At 35.7% G+C, this 4,782-nt stretch overlaps 1 long non-coding RNA gene across 3 annotated transcripts; it reads right to left on the bottom strand.

The window, feature by feature from the left end:
• Positions 1–264: 264 nt before the first annotated feature.
• Positions 265–3,542, bottom strand: LOC110914119. 3 transcript variants are annotated; one of them, XR_002578438.2, is made up of 4 exons: positions 3,118–3,542; positions 2,618–3,056; positions 1,805–1,983; positions 265–1,594 (listed from the first exon to the last, which is right to left on the bottom strand). It is a non-coding gene; the product is annotated as an uncharacterized LOC110914119 (long non-coding RNA). The 3 variants fall into 3 exon arrangements; XR_004886966.1 differs by having other exon boundaries at positions 2,618–3,040; positions 3,118–3,541; XR_004886967.1 differs by having other exon boundaries at positions 2,618–2,805; positions 3,118–3,535.
• Positions 3,543–4,782: the final 1,240 nt, after the last annotated feature.

Below are 4,782 nucleotides of genomic sequence, written 5' to 3'. Positions count from 1 at the left end.
CGAAACATGCGTTTTCATATGATTGTCGCATCACATAACGTTTGGACTAATCCATCGATGTTTGCAACGTACCCGCGCGGCAACGCGCGCGGGTCTTATTCCTAGTTCATTTTATTTTGTAAGCTTATAAAACACATTCATTGTTCTGTGTGATGATTATGAATGGAAAAATGATCTAAATTTCTCTAATTTTTTTCTAGTTCTTTTAGTAATTTCTTGGCTAATGGATTATTGGTTGGAACCACATCGTTTGAGTTCTTATTAGTGTTTTGAGAGGGATAAACCCGAGACTCATACCCACTTAAACGAAGCAAAAACAATATAGTTTAAATTTCTTTTGGCTGACACAACAGATTTACAAAAATTGACCAGTTGATAATTAACATTATAAACTACTCTTATGGTTTATCCATCTGACTCGTTTCCACACAAATAGGCTAAAAGTACCCTCTCTATTGCTTCATGCTTTAAAGCAAAAACTATTTGTGAATACAGTTATATACGAAACAGAATATTGTGTTTTATGGGTTAAACCAACAGCTACCCATTTGACCAGAACCCAATTTTGACTATAAATAACCTATGTGGATGTTTAAACAATAGTGAAAGACATCAATAACAATGTGTCTAATCATCATGCATTCAAATAAAAGCCAAACATTCAATTCAATAATCAATTAAAGAACAAACCAGTTTTACCTTTATCCAACAGCAAACATTCAAAAACAATAATATTCATTTGCTAAAAAGTGTTCCAATCCAGGTGAATCAACGAAACCTTCAATATCACTGTGTCTAATAATCATGCATTCAAAGAAAAGTAACCATTCAACATATGAAATCCAAAGAATTAAAAACCACTGACAAAGACAATTAGTGTAACCCAAAGACAATAGACAAAGAAGAAACCCTAGGCTATGAATTAAAAGGAAGGCAAACAGCAACACTGGCCTGAACGGCAAATCTGATAAAGCATAGAAAGCTTCTGGCTCTGAAAATCGCTGCAAGTTTAAATCCTTCTACGCGATTTGAAGGTCTAGAGCTAAAATGGTGAGACCCATTAGTCGACAAGTTTTTCACTCTAGGGTTACATGTTATAGTTTTGTAAATCTTCAGTTTTGAGGTTCCGATTGTTGTCGTTCGACAAAAAGCTGGAACAAAGCTTTAACACCGGAGCAAGACAGGTTAAAGAAAAAGGACATAGCTGAGTTTGTAAGGGGAAACAGGAAAATACAAAGCAAGTTGGAGGGTGAAGTTTGAAAAGGAAAGGAAGGACCAAATCAGTAAAGTGCACCGACTTTATGCTTTTAATATAGACAAGTGGAGCTGGGCCTGGATCAATTGGGTTTGTATCAGGGAGCGACAATGTACATGTCATTTTGAGTGTTGATAGATTACATGAATGCCAAAAGATGAAGTCACTTCATATATCTCATAGGAAAAGTAGAAACTAACATGATCGGGGCAAAACGTGAAGGTGAGAATAATCATTCAGGCCTGGTTGTAAGAAATGGAAAATCAAAAAAGTACCTAACAATAGCAAAAAGTTGTCTGTTGTCTTCTTTGAGATTCATCAGCTTTGCAAGAGAAAAAACTGCACAAAGGTAAAATATCACATGCTCTAGTCCCAAAAAAATCTTCATAAAACGAAGATTTCCTTCGAGTCTATAACGTAATTGTTAATTTGCAGCTATTAACAACCAACACTAACACACAGTCAATAAACATGGGATGTAAAGCATGCATATGATTGTAGGCATGTAATATGACTGCACAATGAAGAACAAAAGTATGAAATCGGTACCTAGGCAATCAAGACCATCAGCCACCGGGAAATTGTTGTATGAAGCAATGTGCAGATGAAGTTTTTGCCAATCTTCCTTCTTAATTTTGATACCTTTTTTTCTTGCCGTCTACATCTTGTGCACGCGCACGAATTTCTCCCAAACAACTTTGGAATCTACCCCCTTCAAGAGATATCTCCTACATTAACCACCAAACATAGCCACAATTCACATGTCTTGAATTACTGATAAATTCAAACTTACATATCACCTAATTTTAATTACAGTTTCATATAATATACCAATTAAGAGACTCTACCAGTCTACCTATCAAATTTAAGTACAATAACCTAATAATAATAGCATTTAGCCCAAATGCCCTATGTTTTGTTACTGTATCACCATGATACCATCTAAGAAAAACATGGCTGCAAATCATAAAAAAAGTAAACACTTAGGGTTAGTACTTGTACTATTGATGCACCCATGACGAAAACCATTTGTAAACTCCCAAAAACTTTATGCCTTCTGGACAAAGCTAAAAACTTAATTTAAAATACTGAATCATAAGTTACAATAATTCTATTGTTTGGTTTTCATGATCAAATAAAACAGCGCTACCAAAGCTGCAAACCAAAAGCAGAACTCACTTGCCCTTTAGCACCAAATTGCAAACGAAAAAACCCTAAACCAAGATCAAACTACCGGTTCGTTATCGGTACATGAACGTACAAACCAGCACCAGCGTTCGGTTTGTGAACAACACTACTTCAAACCAGACGATATCATCTACCTACTCAGATCGAAACGAAAACAATAGAACAAAACTATACCTCTCCGTTCAACCACATGCGATCTTGATCAAAGCTAGGGCTAGCAGACACCGTGGTGGTGGTACACAGATGATTTGGATCGAGAGTAACACTAATATTATCACTGATCAAAGCTATGTTCGTCGGCGTCCTCGCCGTCACCATCAGTATCCATTTCTCCGGCTCACCGTACATTTTGCTTTCAAAATCTGTCACAAATCGAAGTTCCAATGTGTTAGGGTTTGAGAATGTATAAGCTGTTACACAGGCTGTTGTTCATTATTGGCTTGTCTATACGAAGATTTGGAAGAAACCGCCATTGTTTCCGATGTGTTAGGGTTTTGAGAGAACAAAAGCATAATCAAAACATGTTTCCTTCAGCTCTTTCAGAGATTTTGGGTTGAACTTCCACATTTCGTCTCTCTTCTTTGCGCCCTTTCTCCTCTATTCATAATATGACCTGTACCAAGGGCATGGATTGAATAAACGTGTCAAGCAAAGAAAAAGGAAAAGGCGCTTACCTCAGTCGTCAGATCCACCGGAGTTCGGGTTCCTGGTTCATCAGCGGATCTCCATGATGGCGCCGGTGACCCACCATCTCCTCCGCCGTGCACGGCGGAACCCTAACAAACGTCACCGTGTTCAATATCTAGATCCACCATCATCGCCGTTTCTAAACACCTGAACCCTAATGTCAATTGAATCCACCATCATTTGGACCGTTTAACCACCGTTGCTGCCGCCGGAGGCCTGCCAGAAGCCTACTCCGTCTCTCTCTCCCATCTCTGTCTCTCTCTAGCAGACCCTCCCTTTCCTCAGCTTCTTTCTCTCCTCTGGAATCTGGATTCTGAAAGTGTAGGGGTGGAGAGCTGTGTTTTGGTGTTATGAGATCATCGTGCCCTCCAAAAAAGGAAGAGGAAAAAGAGGGATCGAACCGGCGTTTTTTGTACTAAAAAAAGACTATATCAACCACTTTACCAAATGCCTAAATGCATTAAATTAAATAACAAAATAAAACTGTATATATACAATGATGTAATAGATTAGTTATTGTTGATAGTTACTATTCATTGGCTTTGTTTTTTAATGTATATGTATATATATATTTGTTTTTTAATGTATATATACCGACCACTTTACCAAATGCCTAAATGCGTTAAATAATGAAATAAAACTGTATATATACAATGATGTAATAGAGTGGTTACTGTTGATAGTTACTATTCATTGGCTTTGTTTTTTAATGTGTTGATAGTTACTATTCATTGGCTTTGTTTTTTAATGTATATATATATAATATATAATATATAATACATAATTACAAAGAGATAAAATAGTTAACCATAAGTAATTAAAAGATACGGCCCAACCCATATCCATTAAGTAATGATGTAGTAAGTGCCAGAATTGCTAAAGGAAGTATGAAACAACCATGCAAAATGAATAAAAAACGATTAATTATACAGGCCTAACGTATTTAAAGGCCTTTTTGAAGTGATCCTTTCTACGATTCGATATATTAGTAAAATTATAAAAACTATTATAGAATTAAAGATGTTAGGCTAATAGCAATCAGATTAAATTATCAAAATGCCTAGATTATCAATAACAATGAAACAATCAGATTGTCATAATGCATAGTGCCTAGATTATCAATAACGATGATTTTTTTTAATCATAAATCAGAATATGAAAAAAGAAATGAAATCAGGTCTACAGGGCCTATTAAAAAAACACTGCCTAGATTATCAATAACAATGAAAAAAAAGTATCATAATCAGATTATGAAAAATGAAATTGTGAATAACAATGATTTTTTTTTTATCATAAATCAGAATATGAAAAACGAAATGAAATCGGACCTGTTAAAAAAACACTGCCTAGGTTATCAATAATAATGAAAAAAAGTTATCATAAATCAGATTATGAAGAAAGAAATAAAATCAGCCCTACAGGGCCTGTTAAAAACAATGGCGGACCCAGAAATTCTTTTCATGGGGTGCGGAAAATTTTTGGGTCTTTTATCTATCGCTACATAATAAATTTTTTTAGTCCAGTTCGGATCGGGTCGGTTTGGAAAAATCTATTTGCATATCTCTTAAACGTGGCTAAAAAACCTCTGACCGGGGGGGGGGGGTGCGGGATCCAGTAATTTATTCCAGTGGAGTCACTATTTTCAGATGTCT

Source organism: Helianthus annuus, chromosome 2 (assembly GCF_002127325.2).
Source record: "Helianthus annuus cultivar XRQ/B chromosome 2, HanXRQr2.0-SUNRISE, whole genome shotgun sequence".
In the NCBI taxonomy this organism is placed as follows: domain Eukaryota; kingdom Viridiplantae; phylum Streptophyta; class Magnoliopsida; order Asterales; family Asteraceae; genus Helianthus; species Helianthus annuus.
Note: the sequence above shows the minus strand (reverse complement) of the source record. Positions and strands in the feature narration are given on the sequence as shown.